The sequence below is a fragment of the Lissotriton helveticus genome, chromosome 1_1, assembly GCF_964261635.1.
Source record: "Lissotriton helveticus chromosome 1_1, aLisHel1.1, whole genome shotgun sequence".
Lineage (NCBI taxonomy): Eukaryota > Metazoa > Chordata > Amphibia > Caudata > Salamandridae > Lissotriton > Lissotriton helveticus.
Window position 1 is genome coordinate 892169035 of NC_136057.1, and position 22116 is coordinate 892191150.

At 48.6% G+C, this 22116-nt stretch overlaps 1 protein-coding gene across 1 annotated transcript in view; it reads right to left on the reverse strand.

The window, feature by feature from the left end:
* SLC38A1 (solute carrier family 38 member 1) overlaps positions 1-22116 on the reverse strand; it is a 437324-nt gene that overhangs the window by 290181 nt on the left and 125027 nt on the right. The gene's annotated exons all lie outside the window — the stretch shown is intronic.

Below are 22116 nucleotides of genomic sequence, written 5' to 3' on the forward strand. Positions count from 1 at the left end.
AAAGACGAACAAGAAGACGAACAACAGCCACCTTGCTTACACCGAAAATTACAGTGCCAAACAATGCATGCTCAGATAAATCTTCAACCTTTTTATTTCAGTCTAGCTGCTGCTCGATTTCTGACAAGCTGGTATTCAATTTCGCATTAACGACGGTGTGATTCTTGACTATTTGCTGCTTATTTTTCAGCTAGCTGGTTCCTGTTTCTGGACCAGCTGCTGATTGATTCAGGACTAACTGCTTGCTCAATTCAGAACTAGTCCTTTTTTTTATTGAAGTTTATATCAGCAGACAGACACAAAGAAAAAGAAAGGAAATAATAAAAGCAGCAATCAGTACATCAATCCAATAATTCATATATATAAATGAACAATATATCTTCAGTGATAACTTTGGCAGTGGCAACAACCTCTATACATCATGCAAATACATCAGGAGTCAATCCAGATAGTAACAGGAGACCACAGTTTCAGCCCAAACATTTTCCTTCTCGCACCCTTAGATTTATAAACCGCGGTCTCTAAGTAATATATGGACAACAATCTTGATTGCCAGTTAATAAAAGTTGGTGGTTCCGCGTCAAGCCATAGAGACGTAATACATAAACGGAAAGTAGACATACAGATAAAGATGAGCCCCTCTTCAGCTTCTGTTCGTTGGCCCTTCAGACTACCCTGCAAACCAAATATCACTAATTCTGCGGATAGTTGCTGACGAATACCCAGACTATGTACACAAAAAATACTCTACTTCTTTAATAAACTGAGATAATTTAGGACAGAAGAAAATCATATGGGGTGCGTCCGCTGCGTGTTGCCCACAGCGATTACATTTATTCCCCCTTATGGAATTCCACTTAGCAAGTTTCCCCGGGGTATAGTATAAATCAAAAATAGACATGAAATGTTGGCTGATTAAAGGGCCATTAAATAAAACTTTAGTAGCTAAATCAATTATTCTCTCAAAATTGATCCGTCCTATCCCCATTTTGTTTTGCCATTTAACCGCCCGCGCCTCTAGGTCATCCTCAGCCTTATCAGTGAACATCTGATATAGAGGCGCCATCGTAGATCTTAATCTAACTGCTTCCAAAATTTCAACTTTTTGCAGTGTAATCTGATTTTGGGTTATTTTCTGTTCCAGGAAACTCCGTAACTGAAGATATTTAAAAAAAAAATCAATACGAGCTATATTGTATTTCTTTAGCAAATAATCAAAAGAAGCTACCTATTCCCCTTGAAACAGATCTCCAATTGTACAAATACCAGCCCGGTGCCACCTATCCATAACCTGATCCCTAAATATTTCAGGGAGAAGAGAGAAACTCTTAAGAGGAGTGTACCAGTTCAATTTGGACCGAATACCCAGTTTCTTTTTAATTTTCCTCCATATTTCAAAGGCGGCCAAAACCACCTTAAATTTTATTTTCTTGTAATAGCTGGGTTCAATTATACGAACAAGACATTGCATCGCCTCTACACCCATTAACATCTCGTAAATAGAAGGGGCAGCAAAGTTTTCCGTAGGATCGTTCTGTAGCATTAACACACCCATGTGTAGTAGTAAGGCTATCCAGTAATATATTTGAAAATTAGGAACACCCCAATTCAGAACTAGTCCTTGCCTGATTTCAAACTATCTGCTTGCTGCATTCTGGGCTTTCTGCTGCTCAATGATTCTGGACTACCAGCAACTCAATTTGAAACTAGCTCAGTGATTCAGCGTCAACTCCTACTTGGTTGGCTAGAGACTCCTCAATTTTATGCTAAATGCTATTACAATTGCTAGCCGATGCTCGATTTTGGAAAAGCTGCTGCTCGATACTCAGCTGCTGCGTAATTTAGGACTAGCTGCTGTTCGATTTTGGACTTGTTGTAGCTCAATTTCTGACCAGCTACATACTAGGACATGCTGTTACTTGATTTTAGAGTAGCTGCGGCCCAATCCTGTGTTAGCTGCGGCATGATTTTTGCTTAGGGTTGTTTAACTCTATACTAGCTGCTGTTTGAGTCTGACGTAGTTGCTGCTTGATCCTGGAATAGTTACTGCTGTATACTAGATGATATATGGCTTTGTTTAGTGATTGGTGTGACTCAATTATTGACTAACTGTTTCTCAATTCCGGACTTATGGCTGCTGGGTTTCATACTCACTGCAATTGCAATGCAATTTCAGACTAGCCACTGCTTTGTTCTTCACTAGCAACCACTTGATTCTGGATTAGTAGTGATCAATTTGTTTCTATCCACTGTTTGACTTTTGACAAGATGCTTCCCAGTCATGCATTAGCTGTATGAAATGTTATGTCAAGACCAGAGGCTTCATTTGATGCTTTACTTTCCTGCTTTATTTCTCACAGCAGCCAGTGAAAAAAACACTGTATTAAAAGAGTAAACAGAAATATTTTACAGCATTACCGTGATGCCTTTGTAAGAGAACTACGGAATTACTTAATGATGTTCCAAACGAGGGGCATGGCCAGGCGCCAACGAAGATGGCCGCCTAGTACCGGAGCTCCGCCGGGACGACTGTTGTCCCCGAAGAAATCCGCATTAAATCCTGGCCGGAGCGCCCTCAGACAAGCGCACCGGCCCCCTGACCAGACCCGCAGCTGATCCGCTCTTGGAACGGAGAGCGCACTCCCTGCAGAGGCGAAACGCCGCAGCGTTCGTCTCACGGGTGGACTCGGGTGAGCGGCCGGAGCCTGCAACAGGAGCTGCTCCAAAATCGAGGCCCCGCCTTGCGGCCTACGCCTCGGCGGCCGGAATCGGGCCTAACTTCCAGTACCTCTGAGGGAGGCGGCTCCGAGCTGAGTGCCGCCTGGACGAGCAAGGATCCCACAAACTGGCAGTAAGGGGGGGCGGAAAGCCCGGCGTAAGTGCCGTGACCGCCCGAGCCTACAGCGTTGCCTGCTGCCGAGAGACACTGAACCCTCGAGCGCCCTCCGGGGGTGAGAGCTGGGCGACCGGAGGGGTCTACGTAGCGCCGGACACTGTAAGGGGGGAGCCCACCAACTCAACTCACGGCTGGGCTCTTACACATAGTGCCGACATCTGAGGGAGGCCTATCAACTGCAGGCCGCTCCGGGGGTGTCCTCGCAGGGCCCAGCCGGACAGCGGACCGTGGAGAACCGAGGACCCAGCGCACTCCTAGACTACCTACGGGACACGGGCTCCTGCCCGCTCCGAGGCCTACCTGGGCGGCAAGCCCAATCGACGCGTGGGAACAAGTGGGCTGGACGTCCACCACAGGCCTGAGCTGTGGGATCCACCGACGTAGACGCCAGACTCCTGCACGACAGTGGGCCTCCCTTGGCGACCGCGTTACACGCCTGCCGGGAACAGAGGTGACCACCGCCGACTGTTGGCCTGGGCTTCGGGGCCACAGGAGAGGGTGCCCTGATCTACCATGAGGCCCAATAAGGGAGTCCCGACCCAAACGAACAAACTGGACAAATACGCGGTGGCTACAGGACCCACGCAGTCGGGAGCAAAGGGAGGAAGCACCACGGCCGCAACCGAACCCTCACTGACGTCCATAATGGCCGCAATACAGACGCTCGGCACCACTCTGGAATCCAAAATGGACAAGGTTACGATTGAAGTCAATCTACTGCGTACTGACCTGGGCAAAACCACCGAAAGGTCCAAGGCCAACGAAACTGACATTGCGACGCTCCAGGCCTCCTCAAAGCAACTGGAAGGCCGGGTAAATGAACTCGTCCACCAACACCGGATAATGGCTCTGAGACTCGAGGACCAGGAAGGGAGGGCCCGGCGCAGTAACATTCGCGTCGTGGGTGTGCCGGAAGATTCGGAGAAGCACAGTACGGAGCTATTCTTGGAAGACTTAATCCTGCACCATCTTCGGCCGAAGAGGCTCTCTAAGTTTTTCACCATCGAGAGGGCCCACCGAGCCCTGCTCCCCAAGCCCAAACCTGGCGCCCCGCCACGCACGATCATTACGAAAATCCGAAATTACCGTGACCGGGATGCCATCCTTCAAGCGGCCAGACAACAGGGGGACCTACAGTATGAGGGGACCACCATTCGATTCTTCCCCGACTTCACCTTGCAGGTCCAGCAGGAACGTCGCTCGTTCATGGGGGTGAAGGCAGCACTCAGAGAGCGAGGAATCAAATACATGATGTTCTTCCCCGCGAAGCTCAAGATAATATTTGGAGGAAAATCCCGCTTCTTCACCTCGCCGGAGGCGGTCCAGGAATGGCTCGACGAGCAGGCGCCGGAGGCACTGGCAACACAGAATCGGGACGTCTGGAGAGAACCTGGAGCCACTTCCCCCGGGTCGGCGGCTGGGAAATCCGCAGGGGACGAACAGAGCCAAAGGTCGTGGCGCTCCAGGTCCAACAGTCCTCGTTGGGACTCCCCCCGGGACAATACAGCACGGTGAGACACCGAACAGCAAGAACGCGCCAATTGGCCATATCTGCGCTGGCGTCGACAGCGGTAAGACTCCTTCACTGCTTTGGGGTGCGGGCACACTTACCCATGACTATTGTGATAATGGGCTGATTGCCACATTTCCATAGACTTAACGGACAACATGTCGGGGGCACGGGAATGGCGGCTGGAGTTGGGACTGGCACACGTGCCTACTACCAGAGTTCCTCGGGGGGGAAGTGGTTTACTCTCTCCGGGGTGGGATGGGGACGACAGGCGCTCTGCTAATTGGGGTTGTGGGTAGTTCGGAGCCTACAGAGCAGGGGGCAGGGTGGGGGGCTAGTTCAATGTGGGGGGGGGTTCTACGAGCCGGGAAGGGGACTGAGAGACAATGGTCCACACACAATTATTTTGTTTGCTTCACATATGAATGTTGGGATGGCAACTGGGGGGGGGGAGTGTTTTATGGTCATGTGTAGTTCTTACTGTCAGACTCGGCCCAAGCACTGGAAGGCAGCCACAGTTTACCTCACACAGTCACGGTTATGGCTAGGCGATGGGAAAAAAACCTCAAGATCCTGAGCTGGAACGTGAACGGGCTTGGAGACAAACTCAAGCGCACCATAGTCCTCCAGTTCATTAGAAGGCACCAACCGGACGCAGTACTGCTGCAAGAAACTCACCTCCTGGGAAACACGTGTCAAGCCCTTAATAGGTTGGGGTACACCCTTGTAGTACATGCGGGCTTCACATCAGGTTCTAGGGGGGTGGGGATCTTGATACGCCCATCACTTCCCATTCATATAACAAACACTGAGTCGGACCCGCAGGGCCGCTTCGCAGTGATGTCCGGCAGGTGGGAAGGGCACCACCTCAACCTGCTGTCGGTATATATCCCGCCAGGCCTCCAAACCCAAGCATACGCTGACTTGGGCAGATTGCTGCTTTCTCTTCCTGATGGTCGACTCGTGCTGGGAGGGGACTACAACGCTGTTATGTTGGGCACTTTAGACAGACGCCCACCCAGAGACACACCACAAGGGCAGCAATGGCTATCCACCTTCCTAGAAGCCTTCGGGCTTACCGATGTCTGGCGGCTGCTACACCCGATTGATAGACAGTATACCTTCTTCTCCGGTCCCCATGGCACATTCTCCAGACTTGATCACATCCTCACCCTACTAAACCAAGACATGATGATACACGACGCAACACACCTACCACGTGGCATATCTGACCATTCACCAGTTATCGCTCACTTCACGTTCGGGACTCGGCAAGAGGGCTGTATCGCGCCCATCAGCGCGTGGCACCTTAAATCAGAGGAGACTAAGAAGGCGCTCACAAAATCGATTACCCACTACTTCGATAGTAATGCAGGTTCAGTGGACTCCCCGGTCATCCTCTGGGAGGCCTTTAAAACAGTAATCAGGGGGGAAGCACTGTCGAATATAGCCGGGAAACGGAGGGAGAAAGAGCGCCAGGTCACTACGGTAGAAGCGGACCTGGCGGCCCTAGAAAAGGAGGCGAGTGCAACTAGAGCACCTGCTATACACCATAGGCTAAGGCTCAAAACGGCTGAATACAAAGAACTAGTCACGCAAGACGCTCAAAGGGCAGCCAGACACACGATGGGCAGGATATACGACCAGGGCGACAAAGCCGGGAAATTAATAGCGTGGCTAGAAAAAAAGCAACAGGCCACCAGAGTAGTCCCCGAAATCCTGACGGCCGCGGGGACGATGGTAACAGAACCCCGGGAGATAGTGGCAGAATTTGCGCGCCACTACAGGCAAATATACAGCCGGATATCGGACCGTCCGGAAGAGGACTCGATGGCCCTCTTGGCGGACATCCAGATGCCCTGCCTGTCAGAGACGGAACGAGAATCCCTCGAAAGCCCACTCGCTCCCTCAGAACTGCAACGCGCAATTGTAGACCTACGCCCAGGCAAGGCCCTGGGGCCGAATGGCCTCCCAATAGAGCTCTACAAACTGCAACCGGACGCCCTCAGTAAACGCCTTAAGCCCATGTTCGACGAAAGTAGAGAGAATGGCATCCTGCCCAAAGACCAGCGGCTGGCTACGATTGTGGCAATCCCTAAAGAGGGCAAACCTAGAGAACTGTGTGCCTGGTATAGGCCGATCTCGTTGATCAACGCGGAACCAAAAATCCTTGCCAAAGCACTCGCAAATAGACTCCAGCCGGTCCTGTCTACCCTGGTCCACCCGGACCAGTCCGGGTTCATGCCCCGCCGTAATACGGCACTCAACATTCGCCGCCTGCACGGGGTGCTCGGTCAGAGGCATAAACTGCAAGAAGACGCGGTGGTGGTCTCCCTCGACGCCGCCATGGCATTCGACACCCTTGAATGGCCATACATGATCTCAGTACTGCGCAAACTGGGATTCGGACCAAACTTCATATCGTGGGTGCGCCTCCTCTACGCCGAACCTCTGGCCCAGGTGGTCGTGAACGGTAAGGCGTCGGATGTCTTCACCCTTGAGAGGGGGACACGGCAGGGATGCCCTCTCTCTACCCTCCTGTTTGCGCTCTCACTCGAGCCGCTCGCGGCCTGGATACGGCAGGACGTATACCTTAAAGGTATAGCCTGGACGGAAAAATGGGAGGACAAGATATCCCTTTACGCCGACGATATCCTCCTGTACCTGTCCAGACCGCGTAGATCCATTTTGGCAGTGCTTGACATCCTCACCAGCTTCGGCCGGAACTCAGGGTTTAGAATAAACTGGAGTAAATCACATCTCTACGTGCTACGCGGGGACCCCCCGAGACTCCCGGCCACCTGCCCCTTAACAGTGGCAACGGACGGCTTCACATACCTGGGAGTCTTTGTCTCCACTAACAAGACCCTGCTATACGAGCGCAACCTACTCCCTCCCCTCAGACGGCTCCAGCGGGAGGCGAAATCCTGGCAAAATCTTCCACTGTCGTTATTGGGCCGGGCGGCCCTATTTAAAATGGTGGCGCTGCCTAGGTTCCTCTACGCGTTACAGAATTACCCAGACAAAGTGTCTAACGCGTACTTCGTGGCGGTGGAAGCGGCGCAACGTGAACTCTTGAGGGCGGGCACGCCTAGGATCGGACTACATAAACTCACACTAGGGTGGTATGATGGTGGGATCGCCCTTCCCGACATCCGCAAATACTATTGGGCAGCACACCTCTCAGCCATTAACCAAGGGACATACAGCAGTGGGGATGACCCCGGATATGGGATGGACAGGTGGCAGCTCCCTGGGGGGAACTACGAGGCTGCACTCTACTCAAGGCCGGGGAGATACCAACTTACCGGACCGACCCAGCACTCAGTTCAAATTTGGCACATTGCTCAGAAAAAGCTGGGGTGGTCGGATGTCCTCACCATGTCCACGCCTCTGTGGGCCTCTGAAAAGCTGGGCACTCTGGGGCGCACCAAAGGGTTCCGCGGCTGGGACCTGATAGGGATTTCACAAATTAGAGACCTCTGGGGACCGAAGGGTGTCCACACGTTTGCGCACCTACGAGACACATACGACATGGCGCGCACTGAATACTGCAGGTACGACATTCACTGCAAGCGAATATACCACCGGACACCACCCTGCCCCTGGCCTCTCCACTGGAGGATAGACTACTTGACGGACACCTGCCAGAACATGCCATCTCCCTCACATATAAAAAACTAATTAACAACCCCCCTGACACCTTACTTCCTCTGAAAGATAAATGGGTCGCAGACGGGCTGGAGATAGACGAGGAGGAGTGGTCTCACGCACTAGCCTCACCCAGGGAGGTAGCGATCTCGGCCCGACTAAGGCTAGTCCAACTAAAAATCCTCCATAGAGTCTACATTTCCTGCACTAGGCTGGTGGCGATGGGGAAGGGTGGAGAAGGACTCTGCAGAAGGGGTTGTGGAGGGAAAGGCACCTTCTTCCACCTACTATGGGAGTGTCCAAAAGTGCAAAGATACTGGAGGAGGGTGGTCCAATGTATGCAGGAGGTTCTGGAGGTAGAACTTCGCCCTGAGGCCAAACGGTGCCTCCTGAACATATGGGAACCCACAGACCTGTCTTCCAGGGGGAGGGTCTGGGTAACACTTGGGCAGATGGTGGCAAAGAGAAACATAGCAAGACTCTGGGGAGCCCCTCATTCACCGACACTGGGAGATTGGCAGAGCGACATGGACTGGTGCATGCTGCAAGAAAAGACTGTCTACGAGACAAGAGGCTGCCCCCGCAAATGGAGCGATATATGGTCCTGCTGGAATGAATTTAGAGGTAACATATGCAAACCCCCCCTGGCTTCACAGGCTGGGCAGGAAGACATAGACTGAGATCCCTGCCACGTGGGAATAACTGCTAGACGTGTTTTATAGCCGCTGCGTCTGTGGCGCTGTAACTGAGCTGAGACTGCTGTAACTCACTGACCAAGTTTCTTTGTTTCTAGGATACGGGTGGGAGGGGGGGGATAGGTTTAGAAGTTGGGGCTGTTACAATGCACACCTTTGTTCTACTGCACGACATCCAACAATGCACTTCACACTCAATGGCGCAGGCTGATAACTGCTCCTCTCACATCTCCGTCCTTCCGCCACCGGGCCTCAGGGATGCCGGTTTAAGGCTGTGTTTAACTAATTGATTACTCTCTGTTGATTACAGGGTAGCCGCCGGCCTCCGGGTTGTAGGCGTGCGAAGCAGTGTACTGAAGTCCAACATAATAAAAGCAGTTGAACCAAAAAAAAAAAATGATGTTCCAAACACAGTTATAGAATGAAGACATAGTTATAGTCCTTCTTCTTTCTAGCTGCTCCAGCAGTACGATTAGTATTGTTTTTTACTGTTGATTTATTATTGCCAAATGGTTCTATGGTTCCTCTAACAAAGTTTTCTGAACCAGCAAAAATTGACAAGGAGAAAAATTCTGCTATTGATGGTAGTAAGTTATCCAATTGGGCATAAAGAGCAATATGCCTCATATGCAATGCCAAAGCAGCAATTTCATTGGAATGAAGGAAAGGCCTCATTATTCAAAATGATTCAAAGCTTACAGAGATCTCAACTTCAGAACTAGGACCATCTGCTCAGGGCCTTCTTTTTGGATATCACTCCATAAAATAAATCTAAAAGTATGTCAATGTATTCACTACTATAGAAAGAATGCAGCTATTTCTCATGAAAGTCTTTGGTTGGAAGGTTTCCGCAAAGGCCCATATAAAAGGGAATTGTTCAACTGGGCAATTCCAGGATGATCAAAGATCCCAATTCATTCCTTCAAGAAGATGTTCTTCCTACTATTATAGACTTAGCTTCTAGCCACAGAAGAGAAGAGGATCTCATTGCCAGTACCAGAGAGGCCAATCCAGAGCCAGAGTAGTAAGAATTCAAAATCCTCCTTTAATGCCTGCAGGTTGAACAATTCTATTCTTAAACAATAGGTCTCTCCTTTCCTCAGGCCTTTGGGTTCTCCAAACTGTTCCATAGTATAAGATAGAAATTTACTCTGATTCAATCCCAAAAATATTTTCAAAATCTTTCCATCAGTCTCTGGCAGGCTCAATATTGGTTCACCAAGAAATTCAAGATTTTCTCACGAAAGGAGCAATAGAACAATCCAACGTATTCCCCTCACGGTTTCCTAAACAACGTTTTTTTAGTCAAAAATAAAAAGCTACGTTCAGTCCTCAATCTAAAACATTAAAATTATTTGTATAATATTGTCCTTTGAAATGGAAACTATGCAATATCTCTGGGATTTTCTCCAAGGAGGTCATTGGTTGATATGATTAGACCTCAAAGACGATCATCTAACAATACACATTCATCGTTCACACAGGAAATATCTTCAATTCAAATTGTTAGATGTCACATATCAGTTCACATCTCTTTCCTATGATCTTTCTTCAGCTCCTTGGTGTTTCATCAAGTTCTAGAAACCAGTAATGTCTAACCTAAGATCTCAAGGAATAAGTACCATTCAGAAAACATCTTGATAATGTCTCAGGACAAAGCAAAAGCTTTGTCTCATTCCCAGTATTATGTTATCTTATGTTATGTTATATGGATTTGCATATCGCAACTTACCACCCAAAAGGTCGTCAGCCTCTTTTGGAATTCAAGCAGTGAGGAGGAGGCCCTGATGTGTGAAGGCAGGTTGTTCAATGACTTGGGTGTGATGTAGGAGAAGGCTAGGCTGCCCGGTCTGTATTTGTAGATACAGGGTGTGTGTGCGAGAGAGAGTGAGGCTGAGCAAAAGAGGCTGGTGGGTAGGTGGAAGTGAATTCAGCAGTTAGGTATGCTGGTCCTATGTTGTGCAGTGCCTTGTGTGTATGCATGAGAAATTTGAATTGTCAATGTTTGTGTATCGGCAGCCAGTGGAATTCTCTGAGATGTGGCGTGATGTGTGTGTGTGTGAAGTGGAAGACCCAGGACTAGTCTAGCTGTGATATTGTGGATGATCTGAAGTAGATGGAGAAGGTGGCTGGAGATTCCGGCATAGAGTATGTTGCCGTAGTCTAGTCTGCTAGTGACTAGGGCTTGAGTGACGATATGCCTGGTGTTAATGGGGATCCATTTGAAGATTTTCCTGAGAATGCGTAGCATGTGGAAGCAAGATGAGCTGATTGCGTACACCTGTGAGGCCATGTTGAGTTTGTCATCTAGGATGATTCCCAGATTTCTTGCATGGTCAGAGGTTTTAGATGTTAGACAGAACTCTGATGGTCACAAGGGGGAGTCCCAGGGGAGAGTTCTTGTACCAGAAAATCAGTACTTCGGTCTTGTCCATGTTGAGTTTCAGGCAGTTGTTTTTCATCCATTCCACTATGCAGATCATGAATTTCGTAAAGTTGGATCTGGTCATGGAGGACTTATCGCACATTGAGAGGATGGACAGGGTGCCATCGGCATAGGAAATTATGGAAATTCCATGAGATCAGATGACATTGGCGACTGGTGCCATGTATCCATTGAACTGAGTAGGGATGAGAGACAATCCTTGAGGGACTCCACAGATCAAATCCTTGGGCTTTGATGTGTAGCGTGGGTGTTTGCCTCTCTGTGTTCTTCCTTTGAGATAGGAGCATATGCATTCCAAGGCCGGACTTTAGATGCATATTATGTGAAATTTTTTGATGAGGCTGGAGTGTGATCCAGTGTTAAATGCAGCGGAGAAGAACAGCAGTGCGAGGGTGGATGTTTATCCTCAGTCCAGTAAAGTGCAGCTCTCATCTGTGTTAGTGATGAGTACTGTATCCTGCTAAGGTTGCTTTGAAAGCCAGATTGGGTGTGGCCAAGAAAACTGTGAGCTTCAGTGGCTGGTGAGTTTATGGTTAATTGCCTTCTCTATAACTTTGGATCGGTATGGAAGTAGGGAGAAGGGGCAGATGTTCTCATCTCTTTGGGGGCCTGCCGATGTTTACTTGAGGAGTGCTGACACAGCAGCATGTTTCCATTCCTCGGGTAAAGCTGCATAAAGGATGGAGTTGATGATGTGAGTCAGGAATATGCTGATTAGAGGCCCTCCTGCGTTGTAGATAAATTGTGGACAGGGGTCTGTATGAGCCCCAGAGTAAATGGTTTTCGTCATTGAAGCGGTATCTACCTCTGTGAGTATTCTCCAGTTGGTTAGATGTGTGTCCCCGTGGGAGGTGGGCAGGTTGCGTTTGATATCCTTGGTTGTTTGTTGAAGTTATTGTAGATCTTTTCGATTTTGCTGTGGACAAAGTTGGAGAGGCTTTTGCAGAGGTCATGTGAGGGGGTGTTGGAGTTGGCTGAGGCTTCTGGGGTGGAATCTTCCTGAATAATGGCAAAGATCTCTCTGCTTTTGTTGGAGCTTCAGTCAATGAGGGATCTTCGCTTGGTGTCTCTCAGAAATCGGTGGTAGTGTCTGAGAGCAGCTTTGTAGGTTGATCTGGTTTCAATGTCATGGTTGGCTCTCTGTTTCATTTCCAGCTGGTTGCTGTACCTTTTGGAGTCCCGGAGTTCCTCCGTGTACCAGGAGGCCTGTTTGTTGGATCTTCGGTGTTTATGAGTCTTGTTGGGTGCAAGAGCGTCAGGGCAGTTGGGTTGTTCTGTTCCAGCCCTGGCTAAGTACGTTGGTGCTGATGGGAGTTTTGGCTAGTGGCATGGAGGTTTTGAAGTGGTGATGGAGTGGTCGGTCCATGTGAGTGGTGAGGCGGAAATGTGGCTGATGTTGTTGCCGGAGGCGAAAATTGCGTCTTTAGTGGGTACTGCACTGTGTGTTGGGTCCATGATGAGCTTGGAAAATCCTAAGTCGTGCAGGCCCTCGAGTTCAGTGGAGCAGTGGTTGGAGGGGACTTCTAAGTAGAAACTGAAATCGCTGAGAAGTAGGAAATCCTTGGAGTTGATGTGGAAGGGGCGATGAAGTCAGCGATGATATTTGCTTCATGTTTGGGGTGGTCTGTATGCTCGAGGTATATTAAGGGTGGGCCCGGGCCTGTTGTTGGTTTGTAGACTAAAGTGCATGTGCTCCATGAAGAGGGGGTGTCCAGGTCTGTGAAAGTAGAGCAATTGAGGGTGTCTTGTGTATGGACAGTGCCCCCCCACCTCCCCCCAACTGTGAAGGTGGTCTTGGTATGAGTAAACATCCTTTACAACACAAGCGTTACAGCACATGCCATTATCCTTCATTTTTTACTCTGCAAAATCTTTTAGAATGCAGGGCTTTACACCACAAACCATTACAGCGCATCCCCCCAAAGTAATGCCTGGTGGAGTTAGAATAGTAAATTGCTTTGTAATGGGGAATGTGTTGTAATGGATTGATTTGTAAAACCCTGTTTTGTAAAAGATTTTGCGGAGTAAAAAATGCGGAGTAATGGCACGTGTTGGAGGAAGAGTGCAGGATAAAGTGTCCTATTCTTTGGCATGTGATCTTGTATCCTGCAGGGAGGCGGGGTTCATCCCCATTTCTGTCAGGAAGAGGAGGTCCAGTGCGCAACTGCTGAGGAGGTCCCAGATTTCGATCCTGTGTTTTTTGAGCCAGTGTGTGTTGAGGAGCATCCATGTGAGTATTTGCTGAGGGTCTGGTGTGGTGTTTGATGAGGTGAGTTTGAGAGTGGGTGGCGTGAGAATCAGAGTATGGGGTGGGTGTGAGGGCATGCTGCTGCAGGTGAATCAGCAGTGGAAGCAGTGGAAGCAGGAGAAAGGTCCCACTATGCCGAGAGGTGCAGTGTGGCAGAAGCAGGTGGATGGACACGCGAAGGGTGGCTGCTGAGTAATGGTGGAGGGTGATCCTACCAGGATTTGTGGTCCTGGGCATGATCCATATGTGGACAGTCAGGACAAGCACCGAAAAGCTTGCATTTGGCTTGCCTTTGGCTGCGTGGTCATGCAGTGTGTGCCATTAAGTAGGCCCTGAGATGGGAGAAAGAGCGGAGGGGTTCAATGGGCAGTGCTAGGAAGGGCGGGAAGAAAATGTGAGAAGAAGCAAGAAGATGTGAGAGACCAGGTAAGGAGCGGGGGAGGAGTAAAAACGCTCCTCTAGAAAATTGTAGGTCTCCTCTTGTCAAAACTCCAATCAGTTTTCTAAGGACCTCTCCATTACAGGGCTAGACTAAAAATCTGACACTTCAACAAAGTTATTCGTATCTAATTCTGTTAGATCTCAAGACAATGAAGAAGTCCTTTGATGGTTAGAATGTATGTAATGAGAGAACAATTTTAAATTCTGCCTCCGATCTTTTGGAGTCAGATGCAAGCACATCTGGTTGGGGGACTCATTGTGTCCGCGAGACGATCAGTTCTGCATATAAACTGTTTAGAGCTTCTTGCCAGCTTTTTTGCTGGGAGGAAGAATTGCTTCTCAATGGCTGGTCTCACCCTGCCTAGCACTGCTCGTGGTGTCTCTCAGATTCCCCACCCCATACAATGAAGAAAGATAAATATTACCTCTTCATTGTTAAAAAAGTTTCCTACCACCTTGTGCTGCCTCTTCGAAGTGTCAAACATTTGTGGGAATGTAAATATCCGGCCGAGCTCTCTAAGCGCCCAGTATTGGTGGTTTCATTCGCAGTGCTACGCTATCCATCCATGGGGGCATATTTCTCAGTCAGTCATCCCAAAAGTCTTATGTAGTCCTGATTCACCCTTTCCTGGGGACAGAAGCACTGCAAAGGCACTTTTCTTCCAGAGCCCTGGAGTACCAAGCATTGTACCCTCAGCCGGAATGGTATAAAGTCATAGGATGCTTTCTTTTGTCCCCTGTTTGAGGAGCTGCACATAGCAAAGAGCCTTCAGACCACTGAAGGAGAGTTGCACATGTCTCTCGCTGGTGTATCAAGATATCAGAGAGGGGAAGGCGGCAGCTTGAGGCAGTCTTAGGCCCTCAAAGCTGAGACCTTGACAATGTACGACCACTGTGGGCACGGTTCAGATGACAAAATGCCCTATTCTACAGCTAGGGTGAGATTATGCTTTCCTGAATGAAGCACCTTGTCAGATAAGGGGCCATTGAAATCTGGGTCGGTGCCCTTTTCCAGGACACAAGTCACGAAAAAAGAAGTGAGGGGACTAACCAACTTAGGCAGTATGCAAGTGACATCATGTCGTGTGACATCACAGGGAATGACATCACAAGGTGTGACATCACACATGGCATCACATCCCGTGACTTTACACAAAGTGAGATCACAAGAAGTGACATCAGATCCAAAAACCTCACACATTTGCTTAGCAGGTCTAGCATGGGTACATTTGAGCGCGTTAACAATATTTAACAAGTGAGATTTTGTGTTGGAGCTGATGCGAAAACAGTGACACAACTCGATGAAAAATCTGGGGTCATCTTATCCATTAATTTGTTTTAACTCTGCCATAAAGAAATTGGCTTTCTATAGACAGACAAGGGGCCCCGATGAGTAACTAAGGACCCCGGGTATCAATTATTTTCGTAAACAATGGTACTTAGAATGAAAATATAGAGGAAAAAATAAAGTATAGGCCTAAATGGGTACAATATATGTCCTATGTCAAGCCAGACAAGGAAGTTTAATAAGACAATGTATATAGAGGTGGCAAGTAATATACAAAGGAACGGGACGCAATCCTGCACCCGATACAATGGACAGGGAGAAAAACGAAACAAACAATGAAAGGTTAAACAAAACAAGTTACAGGCAAAAAACTGGAGCTGTGGAAGCTTGTGATAATCATGTAATGCAACAAGCTAAACCAAATAGTAACCACAATACTTATACACTATGGAACATGTGGTACTATTTTGCATTGTCGACGACGTTTCGATCCCAAGCTCATTAGTTACAGGGATCATCATCAGGACTAATTACTTAATATTGACTGGTATATACTGAATTGCCGGTCTAATTAGGTCGAGTCCGGTGTAGAGTTAGAAGGCACACTGTTGCCTGCTTCATTGAAGCATACGCCCGCTATCAACACCTTCTGGATCACCGAGGCCGACTTCCCGAACCGGATGCTTACGAGTAGGAGTGATTTACTGTTTGCCCAGTAAATCTCAGGGGATAAAAATAATGGCAAGATAACTCTGGAAGTTAATGCACTTTCTCAAGAGATCTGTGTCAGTCCCAGTTTTGAGTCAAAGTAGCATAGAGTGTTGATATGTCTCCTGCAAAGCAATTCAAGTAACACGCAAATGACAGATGGGTTACTGCTTTTATCATACAGATCCTTTTGCTACTTGAGGTTCATAAATTGTAATCCTTCTAAAACAGCACAGTGAGCTATGAAGGACATGTGACTCCTACACATTGTAACCCTCACTTCTTATGTAACGCATCCTGTACATTGATTGACGATAGATCATATGTGTGTAAATGTAAAAAAGTGTACAATTAATGTAAAGAGCTTCCACACCCAGGATTGGGATGAGTAGCACTATATAAAAAAATAGAAATAAACAGTAGTATTTAAATAGTTTTGTGTGTAAACAATGGGATAGACCAACACATCTAACATTCTTACAGTGTATGTATATGTCCTAAAGACAGAGACTGGTCAAAGCCAAAAGCATGCCTCTCTTAAACAGTGGTGAAGTGATAACAAATTGTCTGTCTTTGTTTCCCCTCCATTGCATTTGCTTCTAGGTGTAAGTGAGCAGACAGCTTTCAGCCTGCATAACCAAAAGGAAGCCTGATGCCCCCCTAACTTTGTCCTAACAGGACTCTGATAAGCCTCTGCAATACCTGCATGTTACTGGGCATCAGTGGCAGTTGGTGTACTTTTAAAGTAGTGGGGCGTAAACTGCCACGCCAAACTGTAACAAGTGTGCAAGATCAAACGTCTTCATGTTATCAGTCATTGAAGGGTGCTGAGAGACTCCAGTGATTAACTAGAGGGCCACAGCCAGGAACAAACACTGTCACATGTCTAATATAACACGTGACACAACACCATAATGTGTGCAATCCTGGGAATAATAGCCTGAGGACAATAAAGGGTAATCGTGCAAAGCAGAGCTTGGCAAGCACAGGAAAACAGCTCTAAATGTGGACTCCCAGGAAGTAAACACAGTCAAAGAGAGCTACGTGAATGCAGCACTATAATACACACAAAGTAGAGAATAAGAATCAGTGGAACAAAACACTACAAAATGCTACACTTTGGTATCATATTAGAGTATGTACAATGAACCCATTAGCGTATGAACACAATACCTATGTTTTCCAAATTCCCCAATGAATCATTACACTGGTGTGCTTTAAATCCATATATTGTCTTTTAATTCTATGAAAGTTAATCTCTGCGTTCACCTATGGTCAGTAACATAACTTTAGGATACTATAAATATGGAGGCAAAGTAAAATTATGTTTCCATAAATATAACTGGAGACGGTTTTTCTATTACCTAACATAATTTTCATAATCACAATTCTTCATATTTCTTAGCTCAACATGATAACGTCACTGCTGTATAAATCATTGACAACCTAAATAACACAAAGTAACACACACAAAAAATAAACTCTTCCCCAGTGTCATTTGCATACATCTTCAGTTCCACTGACGCTGAATAGTGCCAATACTAACATAATTTAAAATCGATTTATATTTGTCACCTCTAAACCAAAATGTCAGGCAAAATTGCATCACACAATTTATCTTTCACTGTAACTTTCTAGCTTTTAGTTTTACAGCAAATGTAAACACGTACATGTTTCAGCTATTGTCACATATTGTTTCAAATACTGATCCATCTCATTTCTGCACAGTATTGATGGTTTAACAGTGGCATGTGACATCTCACATTCACTAGCAGTACGCCAGGCTATACGCTTTTCACTTAACAATGATCTATCCTCACATCAACCCTCTCCTCACAAGGCATGCCCCATAGCCTGCCTGCATGAGTGGTGGATTACTGCTGGCACACCACACTGTTGTGCGCCAGGTGCAGATCTTCTATTACAACAGAGCTCAGGCAGGCTGACTCAGGGCTAAGCACCACCGTGGCACATGTGTGGCACAAACATAGTCCCGGTGCATGCTGAGCTCGCAAGCTACGACTCGTGAAGCCTAGTGTGAAAACATGACCCTTCAGTGTCAGAAGGAACGCTGAAGTACAAGCGCAGATTTCTATTTCAGCAGAGCAGTGAAGCTTTCCAGTGATGCATGAAAGTAGCTATCGGAGGCAGACTTGTCTAAAGACAATAATCACGCTTTTCGGACAAGCATTTTACTATGTACCTTAACCTTGAGGCGGGGCAGTGAGGAATAAAGGAACAAAGGAAATAAAGACGAAAATGGTTTCAATTGCCCAACCTAATGGAGCTCATATCTTGCGAGTCACCTGCTAATTTATTAACATTTATTTGCAGTCACGGCCGACATGTCGGGCGGGTGGGGGGAGAGGGGGTGAAAATTAGGTCGTCTCGGGGTGGGGGATGGGGGAGGGTTTGTTTAATTAAATATATATAAAATAATATCAAACTTAACTTGCTGTCCTGCGCCGCTGTCTGGATGGGTCCACAGTCTGACTTCCGACTCCCGCCGTCCTGCCTTTTCCGAATTCAATTCCTGCATCGTCATCAGCCAGAAGGCAGCCTCCCTCCCTCCCCTCCGCCAATCACAATGCTGCAATGGCAGCGTTGTGATTGGTGAGGTGCAGCAGAGTGCGCCCCACCCGGGACATTTTGCCTATGTAGCAGCCTACATAGAGAACAAGCATTGAAAATGCAATAGGTCTCGCAATAGAAGAGTTTGACATTTTTCGTTTTGCATATAGATGAGTGGCGTTGCGTGGATGAGTGGCGTTGCGTGGATGAGTGGCGTTGCGTGGGTGAGTGGCGTTGCGTGGGTGAGTGGCGTTGCGTGGGTGAGTGGCGTTGCGTGGATGAGCGGCGTTGCGTGGATGAGCGGCGTTGCGTGGCTGAGCGGCGTTGCGTGGCTGAGCGGCGTTGCGTGGCTGAGTGGCGTTGCGTGGCTGAGTGGCGTTGCGTGGCTGAGTGGCGTTGCGTGGGTGAGTGGCGTTGCGTGGGTGAGTGGCGTTGCGTGGGTGAGTGGCGTTGCGTGGGTGAGTGGCGTTGCGTGTGTGTGTGGCGTTGCGTGTGTGTGTGGCGTTGCGTGTGTGTGTGGCGTTGCGTGTGTGTGTGGCGTTGCGTGTGTGTGTGGCGTTGCGTGTGTGTGTGGCGTTGCGTGGGTGAGTGGCGTTGCGTGGGTGAGTGGCGTTGCGTGGGTGAGTGGCGTTGCGTGGGTGAGTGGCGTTGCGTGGGTGAGTGGCGTTGCGTGTGTGAGTGGCGTTGCGTGTGTGAGTGGCGTTGCGTGTGTGAGTGGCGTTGCGTGTGTGAGTGGCGTTGCATGTGTGAGTGGCGTTGCGTGTGTGAGTGGCGTTGCGTGTGTGTGTGGCGTTGCGTGTGTGTGTGGCGTTGCGTGTGTGTGTGGCGTTGCGTGTGTGGCGTTGCGTGGGTGAGTGGCGTTGCGTGGGTGAGTGGCGTTGCGTGGGTGAGTGGCGTTGCGTGGGTGAGTGGCGTTGCGTGGGTGAGTGGCGTTGCGTGGGTGAGTGGCGTTGCGTGGGTGAGTGGCGTTGCGTGTGTGAGTGGCGTTGCGTGTGTGAGTGGCGTTGCATGTGTGAGTGGCGTTGCATGTGTGAGTGGCGTTGCATGTGTGAGTGGCGTTGCGTGTGTGAGTGGCGTTGCGTGTGTGTGTGGCGTTGCGTGTGTGTGTGGCGTTGCGTGTGTGTGTGGCGTTGCGTGTGTGAGTGGCGTTGCGTGTGTGAGTGGCGTTGCGTGTGTGAGTGGCGTTGCGTGTGTGAGTGGCGTTGCGTGGCTGAGTGGCGTTGCGTGGCTGAGTGGCGTTGCGTGGCTGAGTGGCGTTGCGTGGGTGAGTGGCGTTGCGTGGTTGAGTGGCGTTGCGTGTGTGAGTGGTGTTGCGTGGTTGAGTGGCGTTGCATGTGTGAGTGGCGTTGCATGTGTGAGTGGCGTTGCATGTGTGTGTGGCGTTGCATGTGTGTGTGGCGTTGCATGTGTGTGTGGCGTTGCGTGTGTGTGTGGCGTTGCGTGTGTGGCGTTGCGTGTGTGAGTGGCGTTGCGTGTGTGAGTGGCGTTGCGTGTGTGAGTGGCGTTGCGTGTGTGAGTGGTGTTGCGTGGGTGAGTGGCGTTGCGTGGGTGAGTGGCGTTGCGTGGGTGAGTGGCGTTGCGTGGGTGAGTGGCGTTGCGTGGGTGAGTGGCGTTGCATGGGTGAGTGGCGTTGCGTGGGTGAGTGAATGGTTAGCTGTTGCTTATGCGACGTATAGCACTTAATACTAAAGTAGGCAGACCTTCTTAGCCTTTGTGAGAATAATAGCAAAATAAAAATAAAAACCAGATCAAGTCAAGGACGCAAACGGCACCATGCTATTGTTTATTTACTCAGATGATTTGCATAAAAATGTAACTTGTGAGCACGTTTCTCTAACTCTCCAATAATCCCATTACAACACTTTGTACAAATGAGATTGGGACTCATCCTTCCGAAGTCGAGAAAAATGTGCAACGCTGTGTTGAAGTTAATTTTTTTAATTAACAAAATGCAAATAATGTGGAGAGATTTCAAGTGATTCAGGAATGGGCGCCCTTGTAAAGAGAAAGTACGGCCGGCCTGGGCAGTGATAGGGGAGGAGGGAGGAGAAATGCGAGTCACGGCAGCAGCAGCCTTTGATGTGCCTGCCGGCCGGCCGTGAATAATTAGGGGGTGAGAAATGCGCTCGGAGGGCTGCCTTTGATGTGGTAATGCGAGGCAGGCAGGCAGGCGGCTGGTGGCATTGTGCACGCGCTTTTTAGGGCTTGCGCAAGCGCAATGACCTAAAAAGCACATGCACTTGAAGGAATCGCCAGTGGAATCGCCAGTGGATAAACACTGGATAAGCCCCTATAGAGCTTCGCCAGCTATGCGCTGAAGCGCATCAGCAGGCGAGCCCTAAAAAGGGAGAATGGGCGGTCCAGCTCGAGGGCAGGGGGAGGAGTGGCAGGGGGAGGAGTGGCCCACTGTTGTGCATATTGACTGTTTGGTCGGCCCCAGGGCCGTCCAAACAGTCAGTATACACAACAGTGGACAAGCCACACCCGCACCCTGCCCTTGAGCAGAACCGCCCACCCCCAATCAGGCACTTCTGCTTTCTTCCGGTGCGAGAAGGCAGAAACATAAAATGATAGTTATTACCATTTATGTTTCTGCCTTATCGCACCGTGAGAAAGCAGTGGGGCTACACCCGAACACCCCAATGGGAGAGCCGCCACTGCTGGGCATGAAAGAAGACAACATGCAGGTGCTGCTGAATGTGTCTATAAATTACACCAGGACGAGTTCAGTATATTTCTGTGGGGCCCAACTTCTTGGCAAGGAAGACACAATCTACCCATGTGTACCCCTGACTTGTGCTGTGCCCCTTTCTTTACTTCAAGATAGGGGTTAATTAAAATAAAGACAGTTTTTGGAGGATGAAATTGATCTTTCGTCAAATCATTTAATGTTATTATTATTAGTATTAAAAATAACAAGACAACAACAGCAATAACAAAAACAATAATAATAAAAATTTGAATTGAGTGCACCTTTCACTTAGGGATGAGGCTCTTCATGCTGTATATCATACACTACTACTCTACTGAATTGTATCCTCAATTACTTGCCCAGCCTGACCCACGACTGCTAGTGTCAGACCCTTTTCAGGGGACCACAGGGCAGACAGTGGCCGTGCGTCCCAACCATGGTGGTTGAGGGTGTTTGCCACTGGTGTCTTGGGGTCCATCCTACTATGGCTAAGTAAATAGAGCCAAGTACAACCCCTACTACACTTGAGTAGTGAGGACAACCAGTCCAAGCCTTTTCATGGAGGTAGTGTGATGGACAAGAGTTCAGAACCCTACAATCAACTTACAGATACAATAATTAATGTTGAGCTTAGGGCTTGTCTTTTTGTAAAAGAAAGTTATTTGATCACACAACAGAACTAAATACTACACAATGCAATTAGGTTAGCTAATACAGTGTTAGTCCTGGTTGTGTTTTCAGTGCATTGCACAATCCTGCTCTAGTATTCTCTCGCCGTCGTGGCCCTAGCAGTTATAGCCACTTTGACATCACTTAGGCACAGATGTAGATGAGGTCACTGTTCACCCCACCGGGTTTAGATGCATACATCAGTGAAAACTTCTTACCCCAGGATTCCTGTGAGCGTGTCCCAGTCCTTTGCTCCTATCGCAGTTGAAGCCTTGGGGGGCCTGCACCAATGATCAAACTT